This window comes from Leopardus geoffroyi, chromosome C2, assembly GCF_018350155.1.
Source record: "Leopardus geoffroyi isolate Oge1 chromosome C2, O.geoffroyi_Oge1_pat1.0, whole genome shotgun sequence".
In the NCBI taxonomy this organism is placed as follows: Eukaryota; Metazoa; Chordata; class Mammalia; order Carnivora; family Felidae; genus Leopardus; species Leopardus geoffroyi.
The window spans coordinates 64,448,623-64,472,577 of NC_059333.1; the positions used below are offsets into that span (position 1 = coordinate 64,448,623).

The following is a 23,955-nucleotide window of genomic DNA, read 5'->3' on the forward strand; positions in this document are numbered from 1 at the left end:
ACCTAGCGCACCGTCTCAAATGTGGTGGCATATCTCAATCACCAGGGGAGCTCATTAAAAATACAGTTAATCAGGGTGCCTGGGTGGCTCAGTCAGTTAAGCATCCGACTTAGGCTCAGGTCATGATCTCATGGTTTCTGAGTTTGAGCCCAGGGTTGGGCTCTGTGCTGACAGCTCGGAGCCTGGAGCGTGCTTCACATCCTGTGTCTCCCTCTCTCTCTCTGCCCCTCCCTTACTCACGCTCTGCCTTTCTCTCTCTTTCTCTCTCAAAATAAATAAACATTAAAAAAAATTTTTTAAATATAGTTAATCAAGCTCCACCTTAGACTAACTGTGTCTGAATCTGATAGTCAGACAACTTTTGCAATCTCCAAACTTGACTATCACAGAATACTCACCATAATTTTGCCTTAATACTTGTACAACTATAACTGTTTTGGACTGACGCTGGAGTTTCTTTGGTACTCAGATGTAGTAGAGAATAATCTCATTCAATAATCAAAACAATCCTAAAGGATAATTATGATTTCATTTTAAAGATGAAAAAAAACAAAAAGGTGAATAATTTTCCAGCAACCATAGCTGCTAAATGATATACCTAGAATTTAAAGATAGATATAACCCTCTAGCTCATGTTCTTTCCATTACACCATATAGTAAAAAGTTGAACTGACCACATGAAATCGCTCATATTCAATTTTTTAACCCACAAAATTATGAATTTATAGCATCTAATGTAGTAAATTCAGTCACGAAAGAAGACAAAGTACAATATATTGAATGACTGTGAGGAAATAAAGTTATATGAACATTATGTTTTACAAATTAATCCTTTTCTTTTTTGTAATGTTTATTTATCTTTGAGAGAGAGACAGAACATGAGTGGGGAAGGTGCAGAGAGAGAGGGAGACACAGAATCTGAAGCAGTTTCCAGCTCTGAGCCATCAGCACAGAGCCTGACGTGGGACTTAAACTCATGAACTGTGAGATCATGACCCGAGCTGAAGTCAGACACTTAACCAACTGAGCTACCCAGGCGCCCATAAATTAATCCTTTTCTTTAAGTGCAGTGCAGTTTTATAAAACTAGAAATAAAATGTCCTATCAACTAGTGATGGGCTATTCCTTGCTGAACTGATATCTGTTTGCTTATTCTACTTAAGGATAAATCAGAGGTCTGTGACCTGGACCCGGGTGAGACAAGCGAGGTGCCCAGGGCTCAGCATTTAAGGAGGCACTCACTCTCATGTGCTGACACAATACTTGCAAGAGCTTGTGAGTGGGTGCCTTCTTACATTTGCACCCCAGGGTGACTTCTTTGCTCACTCTAGTCTTTTTTTTTTTTTTTTTCAAAGTTTATTTATTTTTGGGACAGAGAGAGACACAGCATGAACGGGGGAGGGGCAGAGAGAGAGGGAGACACAGAATCGGAAACAGGCTCCAGGCTCCGAGCCATCAGCCCAGAGCCCGACGCGGGGCTCGAACTCACGGACCGCGAGATCGTGACCTGGCTGAAGTCGGACGCTTAACCGACTGCGCCACCCAGGCGCCCCAGCTCACTCTAGTCTTGACTTCACACTTCACTTCTATTTTTCCTCCTTTTTATTCCACTTTGGTTAATTCCATAACCAAATCATACAAGGCAGGCAATTAAAAGTATGAGATACAAGTCCAAGGCAGCATCCTCTGTGTATAGTGCAAAAGATCACTCACATTGCTTTGGGGAGAAAATACAAAGACTGAATAGAGAAAAATAACAGGCATGTGATTGAGAGAAAAAAAGCAGTTTATTCAAAAAGTGGCTGAGGTTGACTTGCTGTACTTATTACACATCAAGCCTATTTAGGGTTGTGTTTTCTCCATGCTATGTGATTCTTGTGTTATCATCACCATGACCATCCATTCTTAATTAGCTTTATGAACTGAGAACTTTTTATGTGCCCACAGTCATGACTGCATAAAAAAGTATGATTCAGTAACCACATAAAAGGAAAATGCAACTAACTGAATGTGTTTTTAGAGGGAGAACAGTCATAAATTCCTAGTGTTCCAGATGGAGAATGGCACAGGTCCTCAGAGGCCACCTGGGACTCAAGGAGAAACAATTTCTACATAGTCCTTCTTCACAGAAGATGATCTTATCTCTGAAAACCTTTAGAAATGAGAACAAAACCTTCATGAGGTATCCTTCATGGATGCCTGAGAGTTATTTCTACTATAATGCTCTTTCTTTTCCTAAGCCCAAATCTTCTCCTTTGCAGGCTTTTTCAAATCCAGCCCAGGGTCATGTGGCAACATAAAACTGCTACACCTGTTTTTCTCCAAAACTAAGTTTGCAAATATTAGGAGATAGGCTTTAATATTTGTTATGGTTGTACACATGAAAACAATACAGGCTCCTCCGATGAGCTGGACCAAGACAAGTTCTATTCCTCTGAATATATCCCATTTTTTCAGTATACTTTTAAAATACATTAGTTAGTTGCAATGTCCTTTCTCACTCATATTATTCAACATAGAATTGGAAGTTCTAACCAGGCATACAGATAGGAAAGGAAGGAATAAAACTATCTCTATTTGCAGATGATAGGACTGTCTACATAGAAAATCCCAAAGAGTACACAAAACTCTTAGAACTAATAAATGAGTTTAGTAAGGTCATAGGATACAAGTTCAACATATATAGGAACTAAGTAAAAACACAAAACCAACTGTAACTTTTCCAAAGAAAATTAAATACTTAGGGATACACTTAACAAAATATGCATAGGATTTGTATGCTGAAAATTATGAAATGTTGATGAAAGAAATAAAGAGGACCTAAATAAATGTAGAAATATGCCATGTTCATGGATTAGAAGTCTCTACATGGTGAAAATGAGTTATAAGTTTAATGTGATTTTTATCAAAATACCAGCAAGTTATTTTTGTAGACATAAGCAAGCTTGCTTTAAGATACAAATCATAGAATTGCTTAAACAAGCTTGTAAAAGAATAATTAGGAATAGAAATAACCCTAACCAATTTAAGGCTTATTATATACTATAATATTCAAGACAGTATGGTATTCATGGAGGAATAGACACATAGACCAACTGAACACAAAGCAAACCCAGAAATAGACTCACAGAAATATGCTCAAATTATTTTTTAAGGTGAAAGTAATTCAGTGGAAGAAGGACAGCCTTTTCAATTAAAAGGGCTAAAGCAGGGGCGCCTGGGTGGCGCAGTCGGTTAAGCGTCCGACTTCAGCCAGGTCACGATCTCGTGGTCCGTGGGTTCGAGCCCCGCGTCGGGCTCTGGGCTGATGGCTCAGAGCCTGGAGCCTGTTTCTGATTCTGTGTCTCCCTCTCTCTCTGCCCCTCCTCCGTTCATGCTCTGTCTCTCTCTGTCCCAAAAATAAATAAACGTTGAAAAAAAAATTTTTTTAAAGGGCTAAAGCAATGGAATATCCATAGGTGGGGCAGGGGGAAGAACCTCTACCAAAACCTTAAACTTCACAACTTACACAAAAAATAATGAAAATGAATCATGTGACTTACATGTAAAACATAAAGCAACAAAACTTTAAGAAAAACAGGACACAACTCTTTAGAATATAGATCTAAACAAAGGTTGTTATACTTGACACAAAATCAGGATCCATAAGAGGAAAAATTTATAAATTGGACCTCATTGAAATTTAAAACTTTTGCTCTGTGAAATCCCATGTGACCAGAATGAAAATACAAGATCCAGAGTAGGAGAAAATACTTGCAAAATACATATCTGACAAAGAACTTGTATCTGACATACATAAATAACTCTTGATATTGAATAATGAAAAAAATCAAATAAGTAAAAAGTATACATCCAATTGGAAAATGGGCAAAAGACATGAACAGACATTTCTCTGAAGAGGGTATACAGATGGGAAATAAGCACATGAAAAGATGTTCAACATCATTAGCCATCACAGAAACACAAAGCCACAGTGAGATATCACCACACACCTATCAAGACAGCTAAATTAAAAAGTATTGACAACTCCAAATGCAGGTGAGGATTCAGAGAAACTGAATCACTCTTACTTTACTGATGGGAATTTAATGGTGTTCTGGAAAATAGTCTGACAGTTTCTTACAAAGCTAAACGTGAAATTACCATATGACCCTGCAACTGCACTGTTGAGCATCTATCCCAGAACTGAAAACTTTCTTTTCATACTCTTAAAAACCCACAAAAACAAATATTCACAACAGCTTTATTTAAAATAGCCAAGAACTGGAACTAGCCCATTTCTCCAACAAGTGAATGTTTAAGCAATCTGTGGGATATACATACAATGGCATACTACTCATCAATAAAAAGAAGTGAATTATTGAAAACAACAGGTTGGATGGATTTCTAGGAAATTGGGTTGAGTGAAACACAGCCCATCTCAAAAAGTTAAAAAGATTGATTCCATATTATAAAATTTTTGAAATGACAAAATTTTAGAAATAGAGAACAGATAACTGGTTGCCAGCGTTCAGGGACAGGAAAGGACATAAAGGGAGATAGGTGTGGTTACAAAAGGGTAGTATGAGAGACCCTTGTGCTATTGCAATAGTTCAACATCTTAACTCTGTGCATACACAAGCCCTCAGAGATGGCAAAAGTGTACTGTACTTAACACACACACACACACACACACACACACACACACAGATTCCAGATAAAATTAGGGAAATCTGACTAAGGTGATTATATCATGGTTGTGATATTATTATAATTTTGAAAACTGTTGGGGCGCCTGGGTGGCGCAGTCGGTTAAGCGTCCGACTTCAGCCAGGTCACGATCTCGCGGTCCGTGAGTTCAAGCCCCGCGTCGGGCTCTGGGCTGATGGCTCAGAGCCTGGAGCCTGTTTCCGATTCTGTGTCTCCCTCTCTCTCTGCCCCTCCCCCGTTCATGCTCTGTCTCTCTCTGTCCCAAAAATAAATAAACGTTGAAAAAAAAATTAAAAAAAAAAAAGAAAAATAAAACTGTGATCATTGGGAGAAAATGCCCCAGGATTTTCAACAGCTTTCCTTGAACTCTGTTTGTTTGTTTGTTTGTTTGTTTTTTCCAGTCTTTAGATACACTGCAGTTTCAATTAGGGACTCACTTCTACACATTAAAATTTCTGACAGACTTCAGGAAAGAAAGCAAATGATTTCTCATTTAATATACCAGCAATTTCACATGGGCAGGTCCCAGTTAGAGCAACAATCAAGCAATAACTAGTAATTAGCTTATTGGGGGCTTTAGGAATTGAAACTGAAAACATGGATACCCAAGCCCTCAAATCCATGGGTTTCCTGAAAACTAATGTAGAAATCTTCAAAAGCTAAGAATCAGTTTTTTCCAGTATAAAGAAAGGAGCCCTTATTTTTCATGTGCATAATTCATGTGGCATGACTGTAAGTTTTACTGCAAAAATGGGACACCCTTATGAAAAAGAGCAAACCATTTCTTATTTGTAAAATGTGTGGAATTTCCATCGTAAACTATGGCAATGGTCAGGGTAGAATTTTGCTTTCGTGAAATTAAAAACTAAGTAAAAGGGTCCTGGGGGTAAGTGGGGAGGCAGAAGCTTCTCCTTTAGTCTTTATCCTACGGTTTGCAACCGAGTGGCAGAGAAAAACAGGGAGGCATGATGGCAACCCCATATTTCGTTAGATAGGTATTCTGGAAGCAGGAAAACAGGGTAAGATGCTTTTAAAGTTGTAGCAGCTCTTGATGGAAGAAGTAAAAGTATTTGTTTAGCACTGGACCAAGCTGTGAACCTTGAAACAAGCTGGTATTTCTCACAGGCTATGAACCCATGCTTTGTAAAATGTACTGGTTTGAGATTTCTTGCATTTTTTTTCATTTGTCTTTTGTTGCTTTTAGGAAACTTTTTGACATTTCCCACTATTTTTAACTGTACTAAAGGGATTGTGTTTGCATTTGGGCCTCAGCTTTTGAGGGAGAGAGCAGTGCCCTTAGGGAAGAACCACTGGCAATGGATTCCTAGTAAAGTGCCCAAGAGAAAGATAAACCTCATAGAAAAGAGATATGGGGGCTCCCAAGGGGGCCTCAGGTCTCCACTTGCTAAGCCATGAATTTCACATGCTTTGATTTAATAAGGGAACACTACTTTTATCCTTAAGGCAGTAATTTTTTTTACCTCTCTTACCTTCTACCCCCCAAAGTCTGTTGCTAATGCTAATAACTATTTGCTCTGTGCTTCATGTCAAGGTTGCTGTAGTTTACAACCCTATCGTCCAGTTCATTCTCTCATTCTTCTGACAGAAGCATATGGTCTATATTGCTGGTGTCATAGTCTGTGGATGATCCAAAGTCATTTTTCATCACTTGTTTCTCACGGAACTTTATGTTCAAGATGATATCGATTGACAGTGCACCAATGTGAAAGCAGGAGGCGCTGGATATAAAAGAAACAGAAGAGATTGTCCTGTCCTTGGAGAATTTATAAGTCACAAAAAGGGCTTGGGAAGGCTTAGAAAGTAATTTTCAAATAGACATATTAATATAGTGCAGAGTATTATATTAAGGCCAGGCAAAATCTACAAAGCAAAGGAAGGATAATAAAAATAATAACTAGAATTAGTCTTTTCTAATTTACAAATACCTCTCTTGTCTTATCTCACTTGCTATAGCTCTTTCAAATAAAAGACTAAGTTTTTACTATCCCTACCTTGATGAAGAAACTGGGACTTAGAGTTTGTCACTACCATGGCCACACTGGGGCTCCGAGCCCTTGTTCTTTCTTTCACATCATTCTCTCTTCAGAATGTGAGGAGGTGAGATTAATCTGGGAAGTAGGAATTTAGAATAGGGCTTTATGGGAAGTAAAATTATGTGCAATGGCAGACAGAAATGAAGAGAATGTTCCAGGTGTGCTAATCTTAAACCAAACAAACAAAAACAGAAATCCTCCACACAAGATGGGATTTTTTTTTGAAATTTATTGTCAAATTGGTTTCCATACAACACCCAGTGCTCATCGCAAAAGATGCCCTCCTCAATACCCATCACCCACCCTCCCCTCCCTCCCACCCCCCATCAACCCTCAGTTTGTTCTCAGTTTTTTTTTTTTTTAATTTTAATTTTTTTTTTCAACGTTTATTTATTTTTGGGACAGAGAGAGACAGAGCATGAACGGGGAGGGGCAGAGAGAGAGGGAGACGCAGAATCGGAAACAGGCTCCAGGCTCTGAGCCATCAGCCCAGAGCCTGATGCGGGGCTCGAACTCACGGACCGCGAGATCGTGACCTGGCTGAAGTCGGACGTTTAACCGACTGCGCCACCCAGGCGCCCCTGTTCTCAGTTTTTAAGAGTCTCTTATGCTCTGGCTCTCTCCCACTCTAACCTCTTTTTTTTTTTTTTTCCTTCCCCTCCCCCATAGGTTTCTGTTAAGTTTCTCAGGATCCACATAAGAGTGAAAACATATGGTATCTGTCTTTCTGTATGGCTTATTTCACTTAGCGTAACACTCTCCAGTTCCATCCACGTTGCTACAAAAGGCCATATTTCATTCTTTCTCATTGCCATGTAGTAGTCCATTGTGTATATAAACCACAATTTCTTTATATGGGATTTTTTTTAAAGACTTCTTTTTAAAAAAGTGAGAACCCCTGTTTGGTTGGGAGACAGTTTCTGTGCACTCATCCCTTCTTTCTTGTTTTGATAACTATAACCTTGAACAAATCACACAGTCTATTCTCCTTATTCCACATATAAACTGGATGTAATAAACATTTCTATTGGTGGCAGCTAGCTCAAAAGAGTTCAATCCTTCTTATCAACATAAATCTTCAATACATCTCTTTGTATCAAGGAGAAGGCAGGTGTTAATTTCTTGAAGCAGAAATTTGGGTAATGGCGACTCGCCTACGGATTCACGTTCCCCTTGGATGCCAGGACTGGACCAGGAGTAGGGGAAGCAAAAGTACTTGTAAGTCCAGTATGCTTTCCCACTTACCCATATCATCCTAGTAATGTATAAGCAATAAAGGCAATATGTTTTTTTTTAATCCACATACCTGAATCCTATTTCATCTCTCAATGTTTTTGAACTTGGGTGGAAAAAGGGGAGTATTATTTATTGACCCCTACCTCTCAGACCACTGTGCTTGGCAGATTGAAGCATGCTAACATATTTGCATGTCTCCCTTTACATGGACATTTCCTTTTTTCTTTTTAAGTTGAATTTTTCAATTTAATTTATTTTTTCTTAATTTACATCCAAATTAGTTAGCATATAGTGCAACAATGATTTCAGGAGTAGATTCCTTAATGCCCCTTACCCATTTAGCCCATCCCCCCTCCCATAACCCCTCCAGTAACCCTCTGTTCTCCATATTTAAGAGTCTTTTACGTTTTGTCCCCTCCTTGTTTTTATATTATTTTTGCTTCCCTTCCCTTATGTTCATTTGTTCTGTGTCTTATCTTTCTTTTTTTTTAAGTTTATTTATTTGGGGCGCCAGGGTGGCTCAGTCAGTTGAGCATCCGACTTTAGTTCAGGTCATGATGTCGAGGTTGACGAGTTTGAGCTACGCATCGGGCTCTGTGCTGATGGCTCAGAGCCTGGAGCCTGCCTTTGGATTCTGTGTCTCCCTCTCTCTGCCCCTCCCCCACTCATGCTCTGTCTCTGTCTCAAAAATAAAAAATTTTAAAAATGTGAAAAAAAATAATAAAGTTTATTTATTTTGAGAGAGAGAGATAGAGAGCGAGCAGGGGAGGGGCAGAGCAAGAGGGAGACAGAGAATCCCAACCAGGCTTCAATGTGCCAGTACAGAGCCCAACACAGGGCTAAAACTCAAGAATTGTGAGGTTATCACCTGAGCCAAAACTAAGAGTCAGATGCTTAATCGACTGAGCCACCCAGGCGCCCGTACATGGATCTTTCTATAAGTCAGTTTCTATCCATTTACATGGTCATGTTTACTTGTTTTCCTACAAAATTTTCTACTAATGGAGAAAAGTATAATTTAATGGAAGTATGAATGGAAACGAGCAATTTGCCCTTCTAAACCATGCCAGAAAAAAGGCTTTAAACTACTAGGTAAATGTGAATGATTCTGTGCTAGCACCAAGCAGTTTAAACCAAGGTACCAAAACCACACTTGACAGAGATCCTTCTGTCCTAATGTGACACAAAAGCCACAGGGCCACTTCTATTCCGATACCATGATCAGGCTTAGAAAATTAAAAACATATATATCCCCCAAATCAGAGCTACCTCCCTAAAAAGTATATTTTGAGTAAGACCCTTAGAATAATTTCATACCCTGAAGGGAAGGATCTCAATTAATGATGAAAGAAGCAAGAAATTGTACCCATAATCAGAAGAAAATCAGTCAGTGAAGATAGAGTCAGAAAAAACCAGAGGTGTTGGACTTAGTAGACAATAACTTTAAAAGAGTCTTGGGGCACCTGGGTGACTCAATAGGGTGAGCATCTGACTTCAGCTCAGGTTATGATCTCATGATTCATGAGTTCGAGCCCTGCATCAGGCTCTGTGCTGACAGCCTGGACCCTGGAACCTGCTTTGGATTCTGTGTCTCCCTCTCTGCCCTTCTCCTGCTCAAGCTCTCCCTCTCTCAAAAATAAACATTAAAAATATTTTTTACTTAAAAAAAAATAAAAGGGTCTTCCTATGACTGGGCAAAGAACAATCACTAGAAAAGAACAGCTACTGAAGGGTTATAATCTAAATAATTCCCAAAGATTACACCTGTTTGGGACACATTTGATTTCCAAACAAGCAGAGAGAGTCCTTGTTGGAGCATTCAGTAGAGATAGCAGAATGCCCTGCTTTCATAGTAGAGGTAGATATGCCTTAAAGGATACTCTAGGTCTAAGCTAATAAACAAGGCTTAAGCTTAAAGTAAGCTTTAAAATGATCAAGTTGATTTGAAAATAATTTTAACTGCCTGCCTAAACAAATGCCAACATTCTTTAAAATAAGTCACCAGAATCCAGAAACTTGGCAACTTAATTTCTATATTAGCTAGTAGGCATTAAAAAATTACTAGTATGAAAGAAGCAATAAAATGTACCCATAAATCAGAAGAAAATCAGTCAGTGGAGAGAGTCAGAAAAAAATAGAGGTGTTGGGATTAATAAAGAATTTTCAGAAAGCTATTATAAATATGTTCAAGGATTTGCAAGAAAACATGAACATAATGAAGAGAGAAATGGAAATGGAAGATATATGAAAATCAGTAATTTCCCAAAGCTAAAACAACACCATACCTGAAATTAAAAATTCGCTAAATAGGCTTAAACATGAAATTAGACACAGCATAAGGAAAACAGTGAACTTGAAGACATAGTAACAGAAACTAACCTGAATCACAAAGAAAAAGGAAACTGAAGCTAAAAAGAGGAAAAAAGCTCCTCAAAATTTTTGATATGTCTTTTGATATGTCTTAAAAGAATATTTATAGCTTTGGGGAGCCTGGGTGTCTCAGATGGTTAAGCATCTGACTTCGGCTCGGGTCGGCTTGTGAGTTCGAGCCCCACGTCAGGCTCTGTGCTGACAACTCAGAGCCTGGAGTCTGCTTCAGATTCTGTGTTTCCTTCTCTCCCTGCCCCTCCCTCACTCATGCTCTGTCTCTCTCTCCTTCAAAAATAAATAAACATTTAAAAAAGAATATTTATAGCTTTAAATGTTCATATAATAAAAGAAGAAAAGCTTAAAGTAAACTGGAGAAATAGGGTTTCTTCCTTCTTCTGCCAAGAAACTGGAACTGTTTCAGCTGATCGACTCCAGAGCCTTTCCCATACTGCCCTGACACATCAGAAGGCTCTAGAATCTCTATATCATTGCCCAGAGAGGATAGAAATTCCTGGAGTGCGGCAGCTGAATTGTTCCCTACTGGACGCAGGGCTGATAAATTTTTCCCCAGCTTTATAAGTAACAGAGAGCTCAGCAGCAGATGGCTTGGGACAGATAGGAGGAAAAGACAGAAACCCCACTGTAGCTAATAGGACTTATTCATAAGAAAATGTGAAAGAAAAAACACACCAGAAATATCCACCAGATATTTCTCCACCAGAAATAACTGGAGGTGGGGTTAGAGATGAGGAATATCTTGCAGGGAGTTAAAGGTCAGTAAAATGTATTTGATGACAAATTCTCCCTAAGTAAGTAAAATACAGCCATGGGTACAGAGAAGGTCCACAATGTGACCTTTATAAAATCTAATTTAGTAAGGCAGTATGTTAGTTATCTATTGCTACTCCCAAGCTCTGTAGCTTGAAATAACGACAATTATTTTCTCAAAGTTTCTGTAGGTCAGGAATCCAGGCACAGTTCAGCTGGGTCTTTTCCTTCAGGGCCTCCCATGGGCTGCAATGCAGGTGCAGGCTCTGCCTATTATATCTAGAAGAATCCACCCAGGATCACTATTATGATTACTGGCAGGCTACCATTCACCATGGGTGTTGGACTGATGGCCCCAGTTCCTTGAAGGCTTTTGCCTAGAGGCTGGCCTCAATTGCTTGTCACATGGACCTCTCCAACATGGCAGCTTGCTTCATCAGAGTACAAATGGAGAAGTCAAAGGGGAGAGAGTCCAGCAAGATGGACATCTTTTGTAATCTAATCATGGAAGAGACATCTTATCACTTTAATCAGATTCCATCCATAAGAACAAATCACCGGGCCCAGCCTGCATGAAAGGGAAGTCCATGAATGCCAGGAGGTAGGGATCTCTAGGTGCCTTCTACAGGCGGGAAAACAAATAAAGGCAGGGGAAGTATTTACCTATGCTACTGTGGCCTGATGTTCCTCCTGGAGAGTGATGGCCTAAATAAAATTTAACTTTTGGAGTGGATCAAGTCCCTAAGGTGTTCAAACAACCACCTTGCTCAGATGCCTGGAGCCATCACAGTGAGGCAGTAGCTGAGCAAAGAGTGTAAGAAGTAGCTAGTGAGGGGAAAGAGAGAATGGTAATGTTAAGCATATAAGAAGCTTTTTCTTGCTTTTAAAATTATATTTTCTTTACAGTAGCAACTTAGACAAAATTTTTAGTGATATTTTAAGATAAGATGTGTTGTGTGAGTGTGTAGGTGGATTGTTCCAGTCCCTAAGCCATCAGTGAGCTCCTGAAGAGAGAAGTTTGACAAGTCCAGGAAGTGTGATTCACTGTGGTGATATCGAAATTTCAGCCATTCAAATATACCTCTTTTGTGACTTTTTCCAGAGGTGTATTATTATGAATACATCTTTTTAAGTTTAACATGCATTTTTACACTGATACAAATATTTTAAGACTATTTTTCTAATCACTGCTATACTGCCAAATCTATTATTACTGGTCATCAATATCTTTCTTAGATATGTTAAAATTAATTAAACCTATTGACTGTTTTTAATGTTTTTCTGTGTACCACCTATAATCATGTCACCTATAGTAAAGGCAGCCTGAGTTTTGAAAAAAATGTGTATCATGGAAGGAACAGGTGCTTAGGGCTTAAATAGTCACTTTGCCATTTTCTATTTATTAAAATATAGGAAAGTAAGTAATACTTGGGTTATTGGAACCTCAGGCTCCCTTTCTACGAAACCAGAATAACAGTGTTCACTATTAAGTGCTGTTTGGTTCTAATAAGATAATAGTTGTAAAAAGGATCATCCTTGGTATCCAGTAACAAGTGCAAAGATAATAATATTGGCAATACCTGATACTTATTGCACAATTACTATGTGCTAGGTACTGTACTAAAGCATTGTGAATATGTTTTCAATAAAAGTGTTACATTCAAAAGCTATGATATCAAGTAATTCAACAGTCCCATCTAGTATTGATTCTTACCCGAAACAGCTCCCAAGTTTCAAAAGGAAAGAAAAATGAGGGTGTGCTGCTAGATTGGAACATTTATAATGACTCCAACTTTATGGCTAGCAAAAAGTAAGACGGTAAAACGGGACTAAGTCTACATTACAGATACAAGTTATGACATTTAAATGTCTCCCTTTGTAATGTGCTATATTACATGGATTATGTGGAATTAGTCTTCATAATTTACAAACTGGAGTGGGAAGCTCTTGCAGGTGATTAGGACACATTTAAAACGCAAACATCGTCACATATGCAGGGGTTCCTACAACTTTCAGGCCTAACAACAAAACATATGTGTAAGGTGTGCCCCATGGGTAGTAAGTTTTAGAAACGAGAGACAATTAGGTAAATAAGAAATGTTCTTTATGTTTCTTGACCCACTGTCCCAAATTTCCAAAACTCACGTTACACATGTTTGCAAATAACTCCTTCCAGTTTTGAGTCCTATCTTCCTGAGAACTACGATCTTATTCAGGTCTCACTTCCTCTGGCAGGTTTTTTCTTTTCACTGAAACCTCCTCTCTTAAAGCATTTTCATGGAGCAGACTTTTCCTCAAGTGCCGATGTGAAGGTGTCCACTTTAGTCTACCACCTAGCTGTCTAACATTTCCGTGCTTCACTATCTTCTGGGGGTTCTTCCTGCAGCCTCCCAGAAGGGACACCTTCTTTCACTTTAGGCAGCACAGCAACCCAGCTTTCCACCACCTCTCCGGCTCAGATCCTGATATTGCACGCCCAAAGATTCACTAGGGGACAGTGCCAAGCGACAGATTCTTCCAGGCCCCCCCGCAAAGAAACACAAACGAACTGGAAGAAACTTTGAGATTTCCTTACTCTCTTGTCATCTCAACCAATCTCCATGAGAGGAAAGGAACAGTACAGAGATAATTTTATCCCATTTCCTTTAGAAGGCAGAAGCACCCAGCATCATTTTGGGTGGGAAGTAATAAGTTGCCTTCTTTTTGTTACAGTAGGATAATTCCAGGTAGACACAAGGACTGTTAAATACTCCTCGTCTCATTTTGACAATTTCCTCTTCCAAGAAAGAGTTCCTGACTCTATCCTCCAACATGCCTCAGGATGGTTATGCACACATTTATGAATGAATTAGACCTCTGAAATAATCAGATTCAATGGCCCCATTTTGCAGGCAAGTAAACTGACGGCCATCAGAACCTAAATTTAAAGAGCTATTCTAGCAGATGAATAGACAACAACTTAATGGACATCTCACAGCACGTCATATTCTCACTGCACCATTTAGGTATCGAGGATGAAAGGAAAAAAGTAACCTCTTAAATATGTCCTGGAAAAGAAAGTTACTTGTACTCTGAGGCCAACAATCCCCCAAGAATTGTAAATGGTGAAGATGCTAGTAGCTTTTGTTAAAGTCTAACCCAAACTGCATCCAGTTCCCTCTTTCCCAGTGCATTACTTCCTTTCAGCCACGTTCATCAAAATTCACACTCCACCTGACATTTCAACACAGAGAAGGAAAGAGGAGGCTATTGGCTTCCAGAATACTGAGCAATACTTTTTCTCCTTGACAACAGAAAGCCACATTTTCAGCTGAAAAGCCATGAATATCAGATTAATAACTGTAGTGAAATCCTCCCTTTCTCTAAAAATATTGGGAATTGAAGGGTGACCCCATCTGGGCCAAGGTTGGGTATGAGAAAATGCATATGTGCAGCTTCCAGTGGGAGAAAACACGATGCAGCACTCAGTCAGAAGTGTGGACTGAATGAGGATATTTTTTAATACTAATGTAACTGGGGGAGGACTGCTTCCAGATGGGAGGGGCAGCCGGTGGAGAGAGGTTTGTGGGGGCTGGGGGTGAACACTGAGCAAGCATGTGGAGATCTGAGGGAAAGAAAAAGGCGCGAAAGAGGCAGACAATGTGGAAGCAGGACTCAGATTGCAGAGAGCTCAATAATGGGACAGTGGGCCTGAAAAGAGGGAGACAAACTCAGGAAATAACCTTGGATAAAGGTGGGATGCTGACTCATGAGAGGGCAGTTTCCATTATGTGGCCAGAGAGGAAAGAGCTTGTCAGTGCAGCAGGGAGAAAGAAGGCTGCCCTGTATTTGGGGTAAAGTAAGGAAGTAAAGAAATGGGAATGGGCACAGCAGCATCTCTTGGATTTTTAGTGAAGTCATTCAAGCATCCAGTGACATCTGAATTTTCTTCTACACAAAATATCTTCAGAGATAGAGCAAATGCAGCATATTGTTACCAAAAGGGGGATCTAGGTAAAGGGTGTTCTTTAGTGTCCCTTTGGCGTTTGACTATTCTTACTCTTGCATCGAGGCCCCTGGTGGACAGGGAGTCACTATTCAGTTTTGCTCAGCACTGTGACCTCATCTATGATAAGTGTTAGCCTTCTTCATTCAATGGCTCAATTCAAAAAGTAAGCAAAGGGTGATGAGACAGAGGAGTTTCTCACTTAAGAAAAGCTGCTCCAATTTAATTTAGTTCCATCAGTTTACCAGCAATAAATTGTCAAATTTATAAAATATAAGCCGCCTTATTCAAGTACTATTTCATTACCTTAGACCCTGTACTTAATGCTGAATCTGTAGCAATTCTCCCCACCAGGTCATGTCGAGCTTTGAACCAGTGATTCTATGTATGAGCTCTGGTTCTTCTTCACCAGGTCCTTTTCTGTCCTTGTATTCATCTTCACTGTGATATCTATTACGACCTTAGTTTTGAGTCTATTAATATTTCAGTGCATCGTATCTAAAGTACAGTGTGTCCATATCTTCCTAATGCTAGCTACATTTTCTTACCACAAGCTCCCATTTCAAGATGTGTTAACTGGTTTCAATACATACACAGTTATTAATACATAAGCAAGGTCCCATTTAAATCCAGGCCCCTTTTCTAGATAAGCCTGTTTCATATATTATGATTAGGAGGTCTACAGACCTTTAACCAAATCTATTTCATAAACAGTTTAGGCTTTGAGGTTTCCTCAAAGGTTTTTTTTTTTTGTTTTATGGGCTTTTTTTTTTTTTTGGCAGTTAAAAAGGAACTATTTGTTTTACTCAATGTCAAACTCATTTGATCACGAAACCCCTTTTCAAGGAAAAACCATCAACATTCAGTAGAATGAGTGTTTTTTCTACCAAAGATTGGAGAACAATTTAAGGCACCAAAGAAAATCATGTTGATTGCAAACAGTCACCAGGCAGTCACCTGGGAACATGCCACAGTGTGTGATAATTAAGAATGTGGGCTCTAAAGTGGAATCAAAGCCTGTGGTTGAATCATGGCTCTTCACTGAGAGCTGTGTGACTGTGGGTCAGTTAGTCAACTGCTCTGAGCATCTATTTTATAATGTATAAAATGGGGAGAATAAAAGATCCTGAAAATGGAAGCTGATATCACAGTTGCCTGGGTTGGCAAAACAGATGATGTTGAGCACCTTGGCTCGAGTGAAAAGTGCTTAGGTCAGAGGAAACCCAGGAGAACGGTAATATAGGACAGATGGAAGTTTGAGCCACAGGGCCCCTGGAGACTGTCTGATGTGGAACCCTCCCTTTATGAGTGGGAACCTGGTAATACAGTGGAAGGAGTCCACCCAAGGTCAGTAGCAGAGAGGAGACCAGGACCAGAGGTCTGGCCTAAGCCCACTGAGCCCTCCTGTGCCAACAGCCCACTGTGCCAACACATCATTGAGTCACCGAGGTAACACCTCAGGTTTCCTTTTAAGGAGTCACCTTTGTTCCAACATAGTGTTTTGGTTAAACACTCTGTGTATGCTGACATGGCTTGCCAGGTGCTGTCTGGCAAAGGACACAACAGAAGTGGCAATAAAAGGCCACAAGTCTCAGTCACACTGTCTTTACAGTAGGAACCCTGGGTCCCTTTGGACTTGACTGCCTCTACAGAACACAACTGGAAGCCTTCTGCTGGGGGACTTCCCAGGGATTCCCAATTGAATACATACGCCTATGTAAGGCCTTGTACCACAGGGGAGTGATGCAACAGAGGTACCACCACTTACTCGCAACCACATCAGACTCCGACTCCTCTTTGATTGCAAACTTCTAGGCAACCAGAGGTCTCTGATAAAGTATAACTTCCACCTCAGAACCAACATCTTACATTACACTGCAGGGTGAACAAGCCCTTTCAGCTGCCTCCTTGTTGTCTGCCTTAGATTTTAACCTTCCTTTCATCGTGTGTGTTTCTCTCACTCTAAAGAAGAAGCGAGTCGATGGAGAACACTGAGTCTTTATGGCTCTTAAAGAGGGTCTGCAGAGAGACCCTGGGATGCTAGCCTCTGACAGTTTTATTTCAGACCATGTAACCAGAAAGGCAAGTAGGAAGGGATGCTATTGTTAACATTTCAAAACAACATTCAGTATCACCTTCTGTTTTGACCTGTGCAACCTTCTCTTTCAAGAAATTATCCTTTGATTCTCAAACTCCTTTGCCCTTGTCTGAGAACAAAGAGGTCCCCCCCTCCATTTTTGGTGCACAAATTGCTTTAGTCATTTTCAGGTTATGAAGTGTGGGGGAAATTTTCATGCAGAGAAAATACTTATGATTTCTTTTATGGATAATTCAAATATAGTTGAACCTTAGAACTTTAAGATGAAGAATGAAATTGTTATGAGTTTGGGGAAAAAAAAACCTGAGCAATCAAAAACCAGTCGTCATGTATGCACAATAAAATTGAGTTTTAAATTGTGTAATCATACCTCTGAATAATATGGCAGGGATATTATTGTTTGTTTTGATATTGTGCTCTATTTTAAAATGTACATAGATATGCAAATAAAGTTAGATAACTCAATCAAGGCACAACTTTCCTTTTCTTTTTCCTTAATTTACCATCTTAGTTTCTTAAATCTAAAAGACAAATTATATGCAAAAAAAATCAAAAGGAAATAATTGAAGTGTTGATGTTTCCTCTTAAAAAAATTAAAGATCTTTAAAATTTTCATTAGGACACAGTGAATTAACATTACAAGTAGGTAATATCATTAGTAAAAGAAAACATTTCTAAATTGTGTGTCTCTGTTTAATTTTCCATCCTCTTCCAACAGTCCCCCTTCCCCATACCTCTGGCCTGTGTAAAATTACTCTTCTGGTCTGGAATGTCTTTCATCCCTCTTATCTATCTGGCTAACTCATTCTATCCTTGAAACTCAGATCAGTTGCCATCTTATCTTTTCTCTATTACCCTTACTGGCTCAGCAAAGTGTCCTCTCTATTTCCATATTTTCATCTTGAAATAATTTTATTATATTATAATTTGTTTTTGTCTGACCGACCCCTCAATTTGGTTAGGAACTCCTGGAGTTAAGAATTTTATATTCCTCAACTCTCTATCCCTAGCACCTACTATAATGCCCAGAACATAGAAAATCCTCAATATATATTTGTTTGTTTGGATTTACTTTGATATTTTCCCACTAATTAGTGATCTGATAGATTTGGTAACCTATTTGTGAACAAATACATTGTTCATCTGAAATAATAAAATCATGCTAAAATTATTTCTTTTTCAAAAGACCTTTAAGAGGAAGAAAGCTATATTGAACACTTCAGGTAGAATTCCGCATTCAGGTCCTTTTAAAACTTTTCACAATATAACTAGAAGTTATTGGGTGAACCATATGAAATTCCCATGGGTCAAAAAGAGTCAAATATTCATAATATTTTATAATTTCACCCAACATACACTTAGTCTCTCCAGTACCTTGGTTATCACCATGATTTTAAGCTGGCAAGGATGGGATTATGTTTCAATACCCAGGCCCTTTCCTGTCCCCATTCGTATTTTTTGAAAGCAGGTGGCTATGCTGTGCGTAGCTAAAGCACACGTGCTCCTCACTGTCGTGCATCAGAATGATGATTCAGAAGATTGGGAACGGGCTAAGTCAGGGCTCCCATCAGAGGGGATGTGACCCAGTCTGTTATGTTTATGGGCAGCTATGACTTCTTCAATGAGCAAGAATCCTTGTCAGATACATTCTTAGATCTCCAGATGAAGCTTCCAAGCAAGGAATATATGGCAGCTGATATTTCACTGGAGGAGATACCCACCATGTCTCTTTGCCCACCCTGAAGCAGACTCCTCATCAGCTTTCCTGACTTCCCTTCTCCAGACCCATCTTGCTTGTGCTGCATCAGGAGAGTCAGAGGCGATCTGGCTTCCATTTACCTCCACCATCACTTTTGCTGGCACAGGGGCTTTCCTCTTTGGTGTGTCCCACCTGTTTTAACTCTATTTCTTCCAGAAAAATGAGTTAGTTCTTCCTGCTTCATGAAACTAATTATAGATGCATGAATAAAGACTTAATGGTAATATAGTTAGAGGGATTCAAATTCATAGCTGGTTAGAACAAAAGCCTCTTTTTTTTTTTTTTGCTAAGAAAAAGGGTGTTTTATTATATTGACTTGACCATAAATTATAATTATTTATAAAAGTTATACAGATGCAGGCTGATCATCTTTTAAAGTCCCAAAAAGTCAAATACAAATAAAGCGCAGAAAATTAACTGAATTGAGAAAGGTTCTGACATAATTCTTTCACATGTTATGTGTAATCACAAGAAGAATCATTGCAATAATTATCCAAAGTAATATTAAAGGTAACAAAAGAGATGTTTGGTCTTACATGTAAATTCAAATGTATAGTATATCTAAATTAATGGATCAGAGTTGGAGGACATCTGCAATTTCTAACAGTAAAAAATAAGTTCGTTTGCAAATGCTGTCTTCTTCAATGAAACAAGAAAGCAGATCAAGGATAAAATGTTAGATAGTCTTACCAACCAGGCCACCTTTCGAGATAATTTTTCAGGGTAATGATCTGCGTATGTAACTGAACTGTTTGTTATAACTCTAGAGCCAGTACTTTTATTTGCAGAGTCCATAAATCAAAATGTAGCAAATAATTATACACCAGGATTGGTAGGAACACCAAGTATTATTTCACAACTGGCACTATGTGTTTCTTCTTCTCTGACACAAGAGACACAGATCTAAGCTTGCTGTGTTTGAGACAATTCCTTTCTTTCACTGAGGAGCTTCTTTTATGACATGCTGTTCCTGAATCTGGCTGTAGATAGATTTTGGTAGATGTCAGTGACAAGCAATATGTTTTATATGAGGAGGATGTTGAAATTTCTCGTACAATTTTCTGGTTATAATCTTTGGCTGCTTTTTCTCTGCCTTTCCCAATATTGTATGCAATGGTTCCTCCTCTCCATAGCCCGATCCATCCATTTTCCACTGCTTCACCGTTTTGTCATCACCAACAGTAAAAAAAAAAAAAAAAAAAAAAAAAAAAAAAAAAAAAAAAGAAGAAGAAGAAGAAGAAGAAAAAGAAAAGAAGTCCCACAAAAGTATTTCTCATACAAAACCCTCATGTGCTTATGTTGCCTGGATACATCTTCATTTAGTCAAGTTCCAAATTCTAACCTCTCCATCGCATACCCCAGAAAGGACAGTAGCCAGGCTCTTTGGATGCTTTCCCAGCAATTGGCTCTATCTCAGTGACCATCCAGGGACGCAAGGAATGGTTTTGCAAATACACGTTCCAGTTTGGTAGTATTTAAAACTTGTAAGTATTTTTGTGGGACCTCATAAGGATGTAAGGTAGGATCATAGTTTCCTGGAACTTTTCACAAGCCCAGCGTGGTTTTGCAGATATAGTTGTCTGGGCTCTGGCTCAGCATCTTCACCTTCGTTTTGGCTCCTAGTTGTCCATGACTCCTCAAGCCTCCCCCCCCCCCCAAGTTTGGATTACTGTTGCCTCCTTACACAAAAGCCCTTTTAAAACACTTAATTTATACTACTAACTCTCTACCAGTAGTGGCGTGACTTATGTTCTCTTAGCATCATTTCTTTATTCACGATATGAGAGGAAAAGCAAAAAAGGTTACTTTTCCTACAATCCAGGATTATAGTATCAAATGAGATCATGTATATGAATATGCTTTGTGAGTGCTTTAGCACCATGCAAATATAGAATATTAGTATTACGTGCATTATTATGGGAATCTTTCTACCCAACATTTTTACCAACAACTTGAACAAAGACATAAAAGCACAATTATAAGCTCTGCAGATGATAGACATATGGGAGGAATAGCTAATAAAAAAGAAAGGAGGATAGAATCAAAGTTCAAAGAAATCATGACAGATTGGAATGATGACTAAAACTACCAAAATGATATTTAATAGGAACAGATGTAAAATACACTTCAGTTAAAAAAAATCATGTCAGGGGAGACCTATGATGACATCAGTTTATATGAGCCACAGTTACATGGCTGGGAACTGAGGATAATTTTACGCTTCTCTAATAGGAATACTGTGTCCAGAATAAAGGAAGTAATATGCTACATGTGTCAGACCATTGCTTACATGTGTAGTATTTAAACATTGAAATAGGAGGAACTGAGCATCTGGGGAAAGCAACCAGAATCTTGAAAGCCTTTAAAACCATATCATATAAGAAGCAGCTGACAACGATGGGGTTGTTTTGTTTGGAAAGAGATGCGTTAAGGGAGTCTACGAATGTTTTAAGGGCTTACACACAGCCTAATACACAGAGTAATTGGGAGATCTTAAAGAGATAACAAGGCATATACTAGATTCTCAATAAACGAGAGTCAAATCTAAATCCATTCTGCATGGCTCTAGTGAGAAGAGTATGAATCTATGCCTGGGAGAGTCAGTAAAGCTAAAACAAAAGGAATGAGTTTCTCATAGCTGGGAATATTCAAGGAAACTTTTATTGCTACCTAGAATGATTATAGAATATGCTGGAAGTTTTGTGTATATTGGTGTTGTCTTATCAGAGAATGTGCGTTAATCTACTTATAAACCTGCCTTCTAGCCACACACAAACCATGGCTAAGAAAAGATAATATACAAAATTCCATTACATTTTCAGGAAAAAAAGAAAGAGAGGCAATGTTATTGCCTCTTGCCACTGGAAAATCTTAGATACAGAGAGCTTATGTAAACTAAATATTCAATAATATTGCAATTGCCCCTGCTAAGGCAGTGGTTTTCAAACACTAGTGTCTATCAGAATCACTCACAGGGCTTGCGAAAACACAGATGGCTGAGACTCACCCTCAGAGTATCTGAGTGAGTAGACTTGGATGTTTAATAAGCTCTCAGGTGATACTGATGAAGAATCACTGCTCAAAGTAAAAATGCCTTGTTCATAGCCCTTGCAACACAAGACAAATTTGCTACATTAAAAATATTTTTAGTGTTTATTTTTGAGAGTGCGCGTGAGAGAGAGAGAGACAGACAGACAGACAGAGCATGAGTAGGGGAGGGGCAGAGAGAGAGAGAGAGAGAGGGAGACACAGAATCTGAAACAGGCTCCAGTCTCCGAGCTGTCAGCATGGACCCTGATGTGGGGCTCAAACTCATGAATTGCAAGATCATAACCTGAGCCAAAGTCAGATGCTCAACTGATTGAACCACCCAGGTGCCCCTATATTTGCCACATTTTTAAATGTATTACATGCTCCAACCATCTTCAGTTGACAATAAGGGGTCATAGCCTGATCAATCCACAAGCTATTCAGCAACCTACAATGTGCCTTGGCATGAAAAGACAAGTAGAAGAAATCAAGTTTCATCTCTCAAGAATTTGAACGAGTGCATGTTTAGAAGACAGGAAATTCATATAAGAAAAAAACACATTAAAAAATCAACAGGTATAAAAGGAGGAGTGAAAAGGTAACTGGATAATCAGAAAAGTAGAACACAGCAATAAGTAGGAAGAAGCTGAGTTCGGTAATGGTAAAGCACTAAACACCCTTAAACTTCTGAAAATTCCTGGAACTCCTGGGATCTGGTTTCCTTACCCATTAACAAGGTGTATTTGCTAAACTTTTGTACCTACTAAACTTCTTTCTGCTTTCTAATTATTTGACTTTCTTTTCTTTTTTTGACAGAGGGAGAGAGCATGAATGAGAGAGTGGGGGGGGGCAGAGGGGAGAGAGAGATAGAGAGACACAGAGAGAGAGAGTCTTAAGCAGGTTCCATGCTCAGCACAGAGCCCAATGAGAGGCTTGATCCCATGACCCTGGGATCATGATCTGAGCCAAAATCAAGATTCAGCCACTTAAACAACTAAGCCACCCAGATGCCCCTATTTGACTTTTTCTATGTTCTTCCACACTGGCTTATGATATACGTCACACTTACGGATAATTTTGAAAAGTGTTTACTCTGGTACTTGGAAGAACATTACCCTCCTGCTACCAAAGTTGCTATTGAGAAGTCCATTGCCACATTGATTCCCTATATTTTGCTTGAGACTTAACATTTTAACTCTCTGGAAGTTTTGAGGGTCTTCTCTTTTCCTAGTGCTCTAATGACAATATGTTCTAGTATGGGCCTTTTAAAAATTACTGTCTGAGTGACTCTTGCGTTCTGGAAAATTGTGTCCTTTGTCACAAACTTTTGTTCTTTTGTTGTATTCTTTCTTTAAAAATGAATTGAAAGAGAAGGAAGACTTTCCAAAAAGAAGCTCACGCAGTTTTATAAGTCAAACAAGAGCGAAAAATCTATTTTCCATTTTTTTATCCCACTTAACAACTCTCCCCATCCCAAAAGAAGAAAGAAAAGCAGGAAAGTCTGAGGGGGTTTTGGTTTCTCTCCATTGTAATTGAGCTTGATTCTTCTGTTAAATTCTCAGCAGGGAAGCCACAGAATCCAGAGCAGCAAAGCTAGTGAGAAAATGAGTAGAGAATGGATGAAAGGAGAGTGATGAGAATCAGAGAACAAAACAGAACAAAGCCATGTTGCAGCTGACCATGCTGGACGCAGGGTTGCACACTCTACAAATACAGTTAATGGTGGTGGGAAGGAAATGGTATTTTAAACCCATCTGTAATCCCCCTCTATTTTCTGTCACTCTGGAAAAGCAGTGCTTACAATGGCCTTCTCTGTGCTTCCCACGTGGGATTTAGCCGCTGTTGTAACCTTTGTGTTTTCATTGTGAGGATAGAGAAGCATAATTCCACTATATGTAAGCCACTTTGTAAGGGGAAATACAACTGTCAGCTCAGGTGGCTTTAAGCTGCCAGAGCTTGGGGAATA

General features: G+C 39.1%; 1 pseudogene; it reads right to left on the reverse strand.

The window, feature by feature from the left end:
• Positions 1-19,297: 19,297 nt before the first annotated feature.
• The window catches only part of LOC123610337, an 85,408-nt pseudogene continuing 80,750 nt past the window's right edge, over positions 19,298-23,955 (reverse strand).